This window comes from Rhopilema esculentum, chromosome 4 (assembly GCF_057945365.1).
Source record: "Rhopilema esculentum isolate cy_ngs chromosome 4, ASM5794536v1, whole genome shotgun sequence".
NCBI classification, from domain to species: domain Eukaryota; kingdom Metazoa; phylum Cnidaria; class Scyphozoa; order Rhizostomeae; family Rhizostomatidae; genus Rhopilema; species Rhopilema esculentum.
In genome coordinates, this window is record NC_142818.1 from 4,889,452 (window position 1) to 4,904,321 (window position 14,870).

Genomic DNA, 14,870 nt, shown 5'->3' on the forward strand with positions numbered 1-14,870 from the left:
GATCAGAAGAAAAGAGTCAGATTAAAGGCAGTCTGTCCCCTATTGTGCTCAACTTTTTTTCATGGGAGTAAAATTCACGCACCATTGAGCTTGATCGATAATTAAACGATTTAAACCAATCAGAGACAACTCTGATTCCAGAGCTTTTGAATCAAATGGCTGTGCTCCCGTTGAAGGGAAGCTGTGGCTAGATAAAATTTGTTCCCTGTTTGGTTTGTGCAACAGAAGTGTCAACAGGGAAAAGAAATGCTTCCATTATCATCATTCAATTCCAGTAACTATACTTTCTTGCACTTTCCGATAGCTTTTTGCTCGCAGTTTCAAATGTCGTCCACTACCGCAGCTAGGCCAGCCAAAGCGAGCAGCGTAATCAGGCGGGAAGACGAATTGTTCAAATAAGCCAATCATTGAGGGGACAGACTGCCTTCAATTGGCAGGCTTTGATGCATTTGATTGCCTTTGATGAGGGGACAGACTGGTTTGTCCTGACTAAGCATAGCAAACTTGATAATCCGCGCGTGACTGTTTAATGTAGGCCCTCTGCGGCAGGGTAGTAAGGGTTCAGCCATCCCAGGTGGTTCTAATCTGTTTATCATTTATATTACGCTAGTTCTCACAATCTGCAAGCATTCTCAGAGTTCTTAAGATTATCACAAAGAAGGTGACAATGGGTCCAGACTTTATATCACTCTTCTCAACCTGTTACAGTCAAAAAAGCAAAAACATTCAAATGCGAACGCTAAAGCTAGCTGCCTATGCCTGCAATGGTCAGAGTAAGTAGTTTCCACGTTCTTCAAGTTTTACTAGAAAAGAACCAATATTTGGTTCTTGATCAAGTGTGACACGCCTTTTACATGGAAAAGATAACTTCACAATATTTTGCTTCATGATTTTCATGATATGATTGACACTCAGGTTTTAAGAAATTAGGTTTTAAGACATAAATTTACTAAACCTTCAATTGGGTGAATGAATAATAAGGGGCATTTATTCGATTTGAGTGGCACTTATCCGCCCCTAATTATTCAATTTGGTGATTGAATAATTAGGGGCGAATAAATACCACTCAAATCGAAAAAAAGTCTTCTATCTATATATCGGAGGAAGTAAACCAGAATAGAAATGAAATACGGTCGCCAGATTTGTAAAAATATTTGATTAATTGAATACATTTTCTTGACTGATGTGCAGATAGTTCTTAGTTATGGCACCAATTCATCCCAGGCTTAAAACTGCTAGAAAAATAATTTCTACTGTTACATATAATTAATTTCTTTCCTTTTGTGAATATAAATGGGCGAGGTTCCCAGCAGAATTATTCAAATTCTTTACGCGGTATCAGAAAGTGATAGATTTTTCTTTCAAATCAACTGTTGGCAATGGCTTCGGTACTTGTCATCTAGGATTGCTGCCTGGCGACCAGCTCGAGGCGTTAAAGCATTTTGCAACTGTTGTTATATAACGTCTAAGAGTGCTTTGATTCCCACATTTTTATTGTCTTTTCAAAAAGCTAGATTTTAGCTAAGTTACAATGTGGCTACAGCACGGTAAACATATCATTTAGCGGGTCGTGTTTCAGTGTAGTGGGTATTGAGTCATAAGCTTATCGGACGGGTGGGAAGGGGCTTAGTATGGGTCTTGTCCGATTTTCATTACCAGAGAACCTCTCGAGTAGAGCTTGAAATACGATACATTTTGACTGATTACGGAAAAAAGCAGCTCCCCCTCCTGCTCTTACGTCTTCTACGCCTATGTATAGAGGAAAAACGTTTCAGCATTACTAATTAATGATATATCCTGCCAAGGTCAAAATAATAGGGGTCATGCCCCCGTACCCTTTATGCGGTCTTTTCAAATGTACAATCTCTGGCTAGCAGATGTGTCGTGCTTCATTATTCATGGTACACTGTGACTCTGATATTTCTTAATTGGAAAAATAGGACCAACCAGCGTAAACCATAAATTTATAGTACAAGGAAGAAAGAAGACAGATAACCATATACACCCATTTTTGCAGCTCTGCCTCTACTGCATCGAACACTTTATGACTGACCGGTAAAACAGTAATTTTCATTACCTTTATTTAATGTAAGAAACCTTAGGTAATGGCTTTGAAAAAAACAAACATCTTACAACATATTGGCTAAAAGCTTGTTCGTCTGACAGAGCATAAAACGTCAGAATAAGGGTCCAAAAGAACACGATGAAAATATATACCCAGTTGTGGACCGAAATAGGCCAATCAGAAAAACGCAAGCACAAGACCGGTATAGTTGACCAATCAGTGCCGCGTGCCGAAAAATTACCACTGGAGTCAACACGATGGCGGTTTTTTGTTTCTGTAGATCGATTCCAAAGCTGCTAAATGGAAAGACGACCGGGCTCTGCCAATTATCCGAAACATGCTGTTTTATCCTATCCCCCAGTCTTTGGGTTGTGCGTCCTACGCAGCCAGAGGTACAAAACTTGAGGTACGAAAAAATAAGATACTTCAGTTCTCCAAATCAAACAATTATAAAACAATTGGCATATGACGAAAGTTGGCATAAGAGTTTAGACGCAAAGAGCAGTGATCTTTCAAAAAATTTACAAATTCTTCACAACCAACTTCTCATATATTAGCCAACAACAAGCTTCAAATATATTATCCTTTGCACTTAAATAAAATATTGAATTATGACATAATCCATTCCAAATATTTCAAGTTTAACATAGGACTTAAATGTAAAATTGATGACATGAAAACTTGAAAAATTTAAAGAAGCAAGAAATGCTGCAAATTGTCAGCCTAAAAAAATGGAATATTAAATATTGGGCTCCGTTTTCTCAATATAAAAAGTAAGTGTATTCAAATGATAAATGTATACCAATGGAATCTTGAAATAAACTTGCCAGTTTTTCAACATAAACAATTCAGGATGCAAGTTTTGAGTTTATACCAAAAAATATTTTCAAGTGGTCACCCTGAATGAATAAAAGCAGTTAACTAGATGTCTTTCACTTGACTGAAACTAGCAGCTTCCTTTACTTGTAGTTTTAATTACGATATGCGTATTTCCTAGCTATCAAACTTCGCAGACCGTAAAAACATCGAATTAGCCATTTAGCCGTAAATTGATGTATTGTTTTCAAGTGTACACAAGGACAGCTACATAAACCAATAATGTGGAATAGATACAAATCAAGCAATTGAACTCGTCCCCACTCCTATTTTCGATGCCTATGCGGTGGTATCTAAAGGTAAACGCTGTCGTGTCTGTGCTAAAGATGGCACTCTGTTTGCAGCAAGAGTGTTTGGAACGAACTATGGCATAAGATAATATCAAAGTAGTATGGCCATCAAGTTAGAGCCCGAAAAAAACAGCATCTTACCAAATGAAGTACACACACAGGCCCAATGAGGTTTATAGGACACGCTAGAGGGATAACTCTGTAGGGAGGCAGTGAAGAATACCGATTTCTGCATTGCACGGCACAAGAAGTGACTCTCAGTGTATGGCGTTCTGTTGCATCTCGCTATCAGAATGGTTATTTAGAATGTTGATTTGGGTGTAAGAATTGACAGACTGATAAGAAAAGGCAGGCTTTTAATAGAGTTGGAAGTAAGAAGAATGCCTCTAGTATTTCTACGGATATAAGTAATGATGGATCAATTTTACTTCACCAGTTTGTTTACAATTAGGCCTATCCTTACCATCAAGTTCTTCTATGTTTTCGCTTTTCAGTAAAAATGATAGATTTCTCCTTAAATTTGATTTCTTTGGTACTTGCTAGAATCCTTCTAGTTTCATGACCGATACCTTGCAAGGTGATCACTTGATACAGCTCGTCAAAAACATCTGCTTCAAATATTGACTGTTAATATTGAAGCCTTAAAGAAGAACAAACCAAGTATTCGTTGTCAGATCAATAAACTCGTTTTGTTTAAAAATGTTTAGAGACTGCGAAAAAGGCAATATAGATCCTCCATAAACGATCTGTACTATCACTGTTGATGTCCATAATCATGCTTTACCATTTTCCTTAAAATCCAATTATTCCCAAATAAAAACCCAAACATTCCATAGACATGAGCTGACCTGTTTGCAGAGACAGCACGTTTACCGGACCAGCTCGCCCCATATAATCAGGTCCTAATACGGCTTTGAAAAAAGCAATCATTTAGTAAACTAAATCTTTTCGTCTGACACTCTTCAGAGTTTGAAACGTCATAACATAGATCGAAACTCTACGCTAGGAAATATATATACCTAGTTGTGGATCGAAATAGGCCAATCAGAAAACATGAGCACATGACTGTTGAGGTTGACCAATCAGTGCCGCTTGCTTATTGAGAATGTTACCAATGGAGTCCTAAGGTGTAAACGAACTCCTTTTGTCTACACAGTAGCGGTTTTTTTCTTGCTTATGTAGATAGATTCCAAAACTGCTAGGTGGAACGACGATCGGGCTTTGCCAATAATCCGAAATATGTCACCATTATAGTTTTTTGCACATACTGGGTTTTCCAGTAAATTCTGCCCGATAGCAGAATCGCAGGTTTTAGTTGTAATTTTAGATTTGCAAGAACGAGGTGGCTGTTCTCTTTGGGGATGAGTTTTGTACCTAATACTAGACGGAACATGTTGATTTATTCTATCCTCTAACCTTTGGGTAGTGCGCCCTACGTAGCCAGAATCACACTGGCGCGTAAATTCGTAAACAACGGAACATTTTTGTGTGGTAGGAACGCAGTCCTTTTGAATGGACGGAATAGCCTGCGTGCAGACTCAAAATTTCCTACGTGAAATAGTAGAGTCTGCGCAACAAAGTCAAAAAGCTTGTCCAGCCTCCCTTCCATTTGATAAGCCGCAGCGTCAAGCCGACGCCCGCGTACGGTTTTTGTTTTTGTCAGTTGTTTTCCTTTGAGCGGTGTTGGCTAAATTCTGGGCGCGAACTGATGGAAGAGAAAAATGTATTGCATTCTATGTTTTACGGAGATCGACAAAAGTAAATGTTGGGACTTTAATCTGGTAGAAGGGAAGGGGAACTTTAACGTGAAGGAAGCACTGGAACTCTTGGAGGATGTTGTGATTCCATGCACCCCAAAGTCATATGTCTGTAGGGTTTGTCTTCGTATTTTAAAACGCATACATTGTTCTCGAATGAAAGTAACTGAATTGCAGAATGAAGTTGTTGAGAGATACAAATCCGAAGCTTTGAAACGTGGATTTGCAGTTAAGGAAAAATCTTATAAAAGAGCACTCTTCGCTGATGGTTTTACTGGTGAAGAAAATGCTGAACCACGCCCCGCAAAATCAGCTGTTTCTGAGAGTCAGTTCAAGGCACTCCGTCACAGTTTTTCGTTACAGCAATCGTTTGCCACTACAAGCACACCAATAAAATCTTCTGGAAAAAATAGAAATAACTCTTACGCAACTCCATCTGTGGTTATACCTGAAGATGGAACTAGTGCATCAGATAAATCTAGACCGACTGTTCTTGTAAAGGTTTCTTGGAAATCATGTGCAAAGAAGAAGAATTTGCCTGACGACCTCATATCAGTTGGTTCTATGCTGTGCCGTGGAACATACAAGCAGTTAGCTGGCTCTGTGTGGCGCCATCAAAAATTGCGAGCTCACTTGATTGAACTGTTTTTAAAAGAGATTGATAAGGAGTGCGTAAAACTGTGTGTTGCTAAGGAAAAGCCTGACAAATCAAATCGAGTCTTTTCCCATAGTCGAGTCTGCACGCAGGCTAGGACGGAAGGGCCTGCTTCTGATTGGCCTAGTTCGATCCACAACTGGGTATATACAGTATATTTCCTAGCGTAGAGTTTTCGATCTATGTTCTGACGTTTTAAACTCTGAAGAGTGTCACACGAAAAGCTTTAGTTTAGTAAATGTTTGCCTTTTTCAATGCCATTTTAAAGTTTTGTACCACCAAAAGATTGTTTGCAGGTCCTAATACTACAAATCATTATCTTGTAACGTTTTAGGGTTTGTGAATTAGATGCGTTGCGTGATGTATCCATGATCAATCGTTATCTTGTTGTCTTGTATCTATTGTCTTACGTCAATGTGTAGTTTCAGTTAGTATGATTAAGCGCTGTTGATCGGATGTTAGTATGATTAATCGGAAAAATCAACATTTTGTGGGACAGTGTCAATTTTGTGCCTATCACCCGACTTTTGAAAAAATTTTCCCAGATTTAAAAATATATGCAGTTATGTTGCATAGGGTAAAACAAGGAAGAAGTCGATCAGAACCATCGCTTTCCCCAGTGGATATTCAATTCAAGATTTGCTCCAAAGAATCCAATTTCCGGAAAATTTGAAGCAATAGATTTTCCGGCACACAGGCAGAGACCAAAAAGTGTATTTTAAATTTCTTTCCAGCCAAGGAAAAAGTTATATCCTTTCTGCCCTGACACTTACATTAAATGCTTCTATTTAAGTAAAAGGAATAAAAGACATTTTGTCGGAAAATTTTTCATTCTTGCCCCCTCTAGAATTTATTCGCCACGACGCCCCTGCCTGCGAATTTTACTGCAAAATTTTGCTCAGTTTGAGAACATCTTCTTTGCCTTTCTTATAAAGGGACGAGTGCAAAACAATTTGAAGAAACCTAATGCTTTTAAACTTAAGTGTCAATCATACCATGAACATCATGAAGCTAAATATTGTGAAGCTATTTTTCCATGTGAAGAGCGTTTGTGCTTCTGAAATCCACAAATTGTACAAGGATTCTCATACCTAAAATTCTACCCTCTTCAAGACAGATTGAGTAAATTTTTTACATAGTATTTTTTAAAAACGACAGCTGCATCTTCACCCACTTCCGATCGAACGTTCCAAAATTGCAGAGCTAAGCCTGCACGGGAATGTTTAGCAATCATTGGCGATTATGTCATGCAACGGCATATAGAAGAAAAATACGTCTCCCTCATCTCAAAGAGTCCCTGAAAACGTTCCAATAACAGCAAAAGAGACAACACATTTTTTCCATTTCGGATCTACTACAGAATGGTTTCAGTTTTTATCTTCATTTTCATAAAAAATTTGTTGGGACTTCACTTCACAACTATGTTACTTGATCAGCATAGTTAAGTTACTTGCACATTCTCAAAAGTCGTTCTTTTGGCTCATGCATTTGCACAAGCAATATACTTGGAAAGCAAGAAGCCAATAGACTCTTGACGTGCATTGCAGAAACAGTGACGAGCCAAAGAACAATCATTTTTCACAATTACAATGCACCGAGAGACGATGCAATTTTGAGCATAGGTAACAACGGATCTGTGTTCAATAAGTTAGCGTAAAAACGCTGGGTCAACCAGACCATGACACTAATATGTTTTTGTAGTTGCAAGCTGTTCTGTGAACAAGGAAGCTGCTCCATTATAGCCAGGTCAATTTGAATAAATAAAAATCAAAATTGAGCAATCAGATCTATTACATGATTTTGAAAATATCCTTTTTGCCCTTTTCTTTAATTTGCGACTTATTGTATTCAACAGTACGAGCCATGTATGAGCACTGTTTGACGCGAAATGACGCCGAAATGAAAAACAAGATACGAACTTGGTAAATACGGTCAATAGAAAGCAAGGAAACTTTGAATTCGTGAATAATTTGGCACCTGCAAATGCCAATGCATTAAGTCTCAAAGATTTGACCGCATGCTTTATTTAGATACCTTCTCTGTTGTCAGCCCATTGTTTGAGGTAACCCAAAACTCGATCTCGCACAATTGGAATGCTTTGTCAAAACCCTGACATAAACATGAGAAATTAGGCTGACATCCCATGTTGCTCAATGAGATGAAAACAAGTCATCCACATAGAAGTATAAAGATGACGGTATGCTCAGCAAAAGTTAGCAGTAAGTTCAAGTTATCCTTTCTTCCGGTTTGCAGTTATACTCGGTGTGATTTCGTAATCAACACATACACGTGGAATGTCAAAGTTTCGCGAGAAACGGTCAAGGAGCTCGTTTTCCACCATCTATTTACCCGCTTTTCTTGAAAGTTAATGACAAGTTCTGGCATATCTGGCATAAATTTTTTGTTTCAACTATTACACGGTGATACCATTTTTTATTATTATATCATTTTTTGCTATATAGTTTAACGTAATATTACATTTATTAAATGTTATAATGAGCAATAGCCATACATTATTACAGTTCATTCTCAAATTATTTCAATACAAGGTTCATCCAAATTATTTGCAGTCACCTTCTCCATTCCTTCTATCTTCTTTCTTTCAAAAAAGCAGTGACAGACAAAAAAAATTGTTTGTATTTTTACATTATTTACACCTACGGTTTATTTCTACAAAAATCACCAATCATTGTCACTTTATTGACATTATTCTTTAAGAGTTTACGGGTTCTAATTTTATAATTTTATAAATTAAGGATGAAAAAATATTTCAAAAAACTGGCAAAATCTAAAATAAGTAAGAGATTATACTTCGATATGAATCATAATAAAATTTTGCTAGTGAAAATGCACGAAATAAATGGATTTAACTCTTTGAAAGTCATTGTTGACTGCCTTCTACCTATAAAAAACACTTTTAAAAAATTTGATACAGGACAAGAATTATCACCACCATGGGCCGATGAGATATATCGAGCAAATTTATAGCCGAAAAAAGACCCAGAACGCTTAAAGAACCTGACAACTGCATAGCAGCCAGAAGGAAATGCTTCTCTCATGCTTTTTAAAAAGGATAGTTTTGTTGCTTTTTTATGTGAGGCCTTATAAGATAACAAAATTAATAAACATTGCAATATCAAAATCTGAGAAAATTCCATTTTTTCAGTAATTAAGCTCCTTCATTAAATACATGATGTAGGAAGAGATCAAATCAACTACATAAAATCCTTTATAATACTTTTAAGTGGACATAATCTGTAAGTGGTCGGAGCCTGGGAGAGTTATCAGCTTATTAAGAGAGCAGTCAATCATTGTTGTATGATCACTACCAGGAGTAGTTATGAAAGATTTCCATACGAGAATCAATCGTGAACTATACAAATAACTCTTTAAGATAAATATACTATAATAAAATCTTTGTTGAAGCATTTTTGAGGCATTGACGAATGCTTCAAAGTAATTTGAATAAGACATAAGAATTTGAATAAGTTAAAAGAATAAGACAAAGTAATTTGAATCAGGCTTTATTTGAAAATTAAAGAGCATTGGCTACAGTGCGTTTATAATGTATGGACGATAGAAATTTGATCTGCCTATTTAAGCTACAATGCCAAACAGATTTGTTGGAGATTTTGGGAAAAAATTACATCCCTTCCCCCTCCCCAAACTTCAATTCTTTGGCTGTTTTAATTGCTCTTAGATGCTTTAATTACGATACTGACATTGATTTTTTTCTTGCATTTTCAAAAATTAAAGTTTCAAAGTTGTAGATTTCGATAACTAGGAATGATCGAAAAGCTCAACGCATTGCTGAAGGCGATTGTGACCTGAAAGTGACCTAATTCCGATCTTTCCTTATCTTGTTTATTTAGACAAGTTTCAGATTTAAACGTATCCTCGCCCCTACAAATCAATTATTTAATTCACAGTGGATACTTTTCTGCTTTTGCAAAGAAAAACTAAGCTTAAATTTTTCTTTGACCGCTTAAATTCCCTTCATGCATATAACTTTAAGTTAGATTTTTCCATCTCACTTGGGCCAGTAAGCTTCTTTCTCATCATTAAATTTAAAAAAGCCATCGGTGATTTCAAAAACGTATAGTTTACAAGAATCATGAGTATTTTTCAAAGGAAAAAGAGCGAAATTGCTGGATACTTTTGCTGAACGTAGCAATGCCCAATACATGACAGACTGTCGGAGTACTTCATTTAACGATGTAGTGCATTGATTTTGTCTTGGAACACTTTTTCCTATTCATTACCTTTTTAGTCTTCTTTTATCTGTCTAATAATCGACGGTGTAAATACTGAAATATTATTGGGTAGCAAGAGTTGATAAATCAAGCTCTTTAACACGTAAATGCCAAATTTTTTGCAAAAAAGACTATTTTCACAAATTTACTGACAAGCTGGCAAGCATACAAAATTTCAGCTTCTAAAACAGGTTGTTTTGCAGTTGGATAGTCTGGTGCAGTATTGATTCGGTTGGGTAATGCACTAAATAACCTAGTTTCTCGATGCAGATATAAATCTCTTTGTAGAAATATAAAATACTATCAATTGTCCCTTTAAGAAAAGTTTATAAAATCTCATGATGAAATTATCGAGAAGGTCATTTGATGAGGGTCGCACGAGCAGTTATGTCTTCAGCTTTGTATAATCCTTGTTATTGCCCTAATGGCTAGAAGTTAAGTCATGGCCCCATGATTTAAAAACGCTGGGATAAAAAATAGAGCGATACAGGACAGTTAGATCGAATCTGTATTCATCAAGTTAAGACTGCTATCAGAATTGGAGATCATCTGTGTAGCAGCTGACTACACAAAGAGACTTGCTTTTACATGTTTTTCTCGTTGTCATGAAATAAGAGCAAAGTCGATGGGCAATTTCAGCAATTTTACTGCAACAGCTGTATTTTGCAAGACAAATATCAAGTTATACTATAGTAAAAACTGTTTGCACATTTGGAGCTGTTGTTTTGGGTTAGGACTTCTGACTGTGAGAGTCAGTTATTGTCTGTTTTGACAAGTTGTTACGGAGATGTAGAAATGCATTCACAAAAGTCTTCTTGAATGAACGTCTAACAATATTGCTACCCTGAATGCCTTATTCACAAGTCACTGAAATCGTTTATCTGCTGACACAGTACGTGTTAATAACAAGCAAATTAATGATCTTTTGATTATAAATTATATCGGGTAATTATTAAATATAAACAATTAAGAAGGTCACGCTGAAGCAACATCGTGCTAGACAAGCAAACTATTTTTGAGCTTTGAAGAATTGCGACTTTTGCAACCTCAAAAGATGAACGAGCTTTGAGTCCCCAACTGGATGTAAACTCAAATCGTGGGCAGGTGAATCAGTGTAGTCAACGTTCTTTGAAGGCAGTAAATCCACGGTCGATAAGCACCACCCGGGCTTAGATTTACTTTTCTTTAACCAATCTTTACTTGCAATTTGCGATCTCAATAGATCAAATATTTTGAAAGTCAATATTGATTGATGCCACTAGCATCTTGTTTCATAATATCACTCGAATATAACGAACATGCAAGGAGATACAGACAAATCTCCAATGGTATTTGTCCTGTTCTGAAGGTATGACTTTGGTGATACTGAAAATTCTGGTTATCATACTTACTATGATTTAAATATGATAATTATGAGGTTATGAGGATGTTGGTGATACCGAATAATAGATGGCAACAAAAAAGTTAAATGATTTGACAAAACCATTATACCTGTCGTTTTCTCAACTAATTGCAGACTTTTGTATCATTCTTGGCTAGATGATTTTTAAATGAAAATATTCGTTCCATGTGGTACCTTACATCTAAAAATGTTACGTAATATATAGCCCGTTTTGATATATGTTGACCCTTTACTTCTTCACAGAAAAAGGTCTGTGTTCTTGTTATCAATTTTTCAACAAACTTGCTAAGTCTGATGGTCAGGTCACTCGCAGATTTAAATTTTAACTGTTTTGAAGGCGTAACTTGTAACTGCGGATTATATTTGAAAATGCTTGCTTGTCAATAGAAATATTCTGGGCCCCAAATGACAGTTATCGCAAAGGAAGACATGTCCGTTTCAAATTCATCAAGCAATTACCCTTAGATACGTTTTAATTGATATACCTCTTCGATTTTCAGGTTAAATTCATTTTGGATACACACAGATAAATTGGTAGGTATCAATGCCTTCTTGAAGCGTTATTATTCATTCAATTGAAGAGAAATACCTTCTATAATAATAAGCTTAATTCTCTCAAATGCGACTGCATCTTTGGCAATATTATGACATCACAATCTCTTGTACCAAACGTGAATATCTGCAGATTTCGTAGGGAGCACTTTAATTAAAAAGGTTGCTTTATCACTTGGCGAGAATCACGATTCATTCAACGGAAATTTGCATAATTAATTATTAATTCAGATCTCACCATGTCAAGCAAATATATTTTTCAGCTACATCATTTGTGAGCCAGTAGCTTGAGTGATGCGTTCCAGTGATCGATATCAGCGCAGAATCAGACAAGGGGGCGCAGCTAGCATTTTTTGATAAACTGTAAGTAAGTTCGTCATTTTTTAAATTCCGCATGGCCTAAGAGCAAGAATTACTCGAATAAACGTTGTCTGTTTACATAGAATGAAAACCAGTTTGGTTCTCTAAAAGCTCTGAATATCCTTGATAATCTTTAAGTTCTATAGCCAAGTGAATTTTTTAAACTAGAAACATCAATATGAAAAAGAGAAGTTATTTTTTGACATTTTCATGGGTTGTTGGTGAGGCTACAGAAATAGTAGGAGATGCATTCGCAGTCTGAAAAAATTTATTAGTAAACAAAAATGAATTAGCTAATTTATTTTGACTGCATAAATATTTCATACTGGCTTTCGATAACAAAGCAATCGAAAAAGTTAGGCAATGTTATTTCAATTATTTTTTTCATACCTGATACAACATGAACTGTAGAGCAATCTTTTATCTGATCTGAACCTTTCAGCTGTCACTTATCTTCTTATCATCTATGGGGATGGCAGTATTCTTCGCTCCATCTAAGAATTGTACCTTCAAGATAATTGATTTCTTTTGCCTATAGATATTCAGTAAACTACAAAATTAAGGCATTGGCGTGAGAAAAGTTTTAATAAGTTAGTATTTCCTGTGATCAAAATCCAGGAATTGCGCGCAAACTGCGAGTATACTGCGATCAAATACAGAAGCACAGGGCGGGGACAGGGATCTGTTTTAGCAGCACAAGGCGGGAACAGGGATCTGTTTTAGTGCACATGATAAATGATATCTACTTACCAAATGGGGCATTTCATACGAAATTTCTTATTCAAATGTTTCAAAAAAGCAAATACCCAATTGTTACAGCTATCAATAAAGAGAATCTACAAAGAAATATGTTAAATTCAGCAGCAGAAATAACATAATAGATTAATGCAAGTTACAGGAACTAGTAGAGTGTGCAAATTCTCATAAACTGAGTTTGTAAAACTTTGATACAGTTATTTCCAACTTGTTACAGATGTAGACACAAAACAGCCAAGAATTGGGTAGCTAAAGCACAACGAACGCTTTACACTATCAGATGTCAAAACAATTATCAAAGTTGACCATAGGCGTAGGTGACATAAGAATGCAGAGGGCTCCAGCCCCCCCCCCCCCCCCTTAAGCAGGTAAAGCTTATGGCTTCATTCGGGCAGTTCCTTCGCAATGAGACAATGGGTTTCGGGCAAGATTCATACTTAGCCTCTCTAAACGTTTTGCATAAGCTACGCCCTTGTAGTGGACTCCTAAAACTAAGCTTGAATTCAAAAGTGGGCTGCACGAAATTTTCGATCTAATTTAAACTGATGTATGGCAAATTTTTTCATGTTTAAAAGGGACCCGCGTGGCGTATGATAAAATATCCTCTTCATCATAAGCCTCGTATTCACAACGATCTAGAGCAATTGCCTCCTTGCTGCTACTTCAGTGGTCATGAGCAGAAGACCTGGCTGTATGTCGATATTTCAAAACAGTCTGGGTTGAAGGAAACCCACAATGCATAAAACTTGAAGCTGCCTCTTCAACCCATCAGCCCAAATGAACATAAAATGTCCTTCTGACAAAAAAACTGATGTTTCAAATACTGTGATTGTTTTCCAGTTTGCTCAGGTAAAAAGCTGCGTTATACAGAATGACGCAGCCGAATCAGATTATTAAAGACTGCAATGTTCTATTATGATTAATATCAAAACTGCCTCAGGCAGAAAGGTTCGTATTACCGGCAGTCAACAGCAGATGCATCAAACTAAGAAGCTCGAAACAAGCGCGTAAAATATGCGCCCAAATTGCGCCAAAATAAGAATTTGAACAAAACACTTTCCCTTCCTTCTATGAAACTGAGCGAACAAACCGAGAGTAGGAACTGTAATTTGTTTTCATGGAGGATCTCAATAGAATACTGTAATCACCAAATCCAGGCGCATTCGTCAAGCAGATAACGCTAGAGCTGGGACAGCTGCAAAATATTATATAATCGCTGGCACAAATACATTATATGGACAACCTTTAGAGTGCGGTAACATTTCCTTCGGTGTTGTCCAAATCTTTTGCTTAAATCTTGATGTATAACCTTCTTAAATCTCATTACTAAAATCAAAATATGTGACTTATCATTTTGAAAATATTATGGCGTTTTATCAAAATTTAGCTAAAGTTGGCACTAAGTTTAAATATAAAACTGGTCTTTAGTCACTCTTTTAGTGTACTTGGGTAGCATGCTTTTGGTGTGGTCGAAAATAGATGAGAAAGGATGAACACGCAGATTGCAGTGTTCTGAAATCTGACATGTTCACATGAAACTAGCTCTTTAAGCGTGGATTTCGACTTATCACAGAGTTTCACCTGTTTCAAGTTGGAGAAATTACAACCACTTTCCCATGATGAATTTGCCAACTGGTATAGCCTGATTTAAAATACGTAACTCAAAAACGCAAACTGACGATTTAAAAGACCAGGGGCTCTATGCCAGGATAATCAACTGCTGTTGATTGATTTAAGCTCCTCAAAATGTAGGACACTTCCTTTAATTAACTGAATCGTGTAAATAGTTTTGATCTTTCTAGCAAAAAATATGCTTTCTGCAGACTCCTGCAAAATATGCTGTTTTTCTCTTCATTGAGACTGAAGACTGAATTATGGTTAAATTTTGTTCTCTTTAAGCGCGC

The 14,870-nt window shown here is 36.5% G+C and overlaps 1 protein-coding gene and 1 long non-coding RNA gene across 8 annotated transcripts in view; one reads left to right on the forward strand and one right to left on the reverse strand.

Annotated features, from left to right (window-relative positions):
* LOC135691185 (uncharacterized) overlaps nt 1-14,870 on the reverse strand; it is a 110,120-nt gene that overhangs the window by 44,790 nt on the left and 50,460 nt on the right. For 2 of the 3 annotated variants that reach the window (XR_016145290.1, XR_016145291.1), the window contains one exon: nt 12,601-12,717. This is a non-coding gene — a long non-coding RNA (uncharacterized LOC135691185). Of the gene's footprint in view, nt 1-12,088; nt 12,741-14,870 lie in introns of those variants that run through there. The other variant, XR_010516735.2, reaches the window with a different exon arrangement.
* Nucleotides 1-14,870, forward strand: part of LOC135691177 (histamine H2 receptor) — a 36,949-nt gene that overhangs the window by 9,475 nt on the left and 12,604 nt on the right. For 2 of the 5 annotated variants that reach the window (XM_065208964.2, XM_065208965.2), the window contains exons 3-4: nt 11,799-11,832; nt 12,114-12,213. The gene's annotated coding sequence lies outside the window, so the exon portion shown is untranslated. Of the gene's footprint in view, nt 1-1,049; nt 7,863-8,316; nt 11,245-11,798; nt 11,833-12,113; nt 12,218-14,870 lie in introns of those variants that run through there. The other 3 variants (XM_065208967.2, XM_065208968.2, XM_065208970.2) reach the window with 3 other exon arrangements.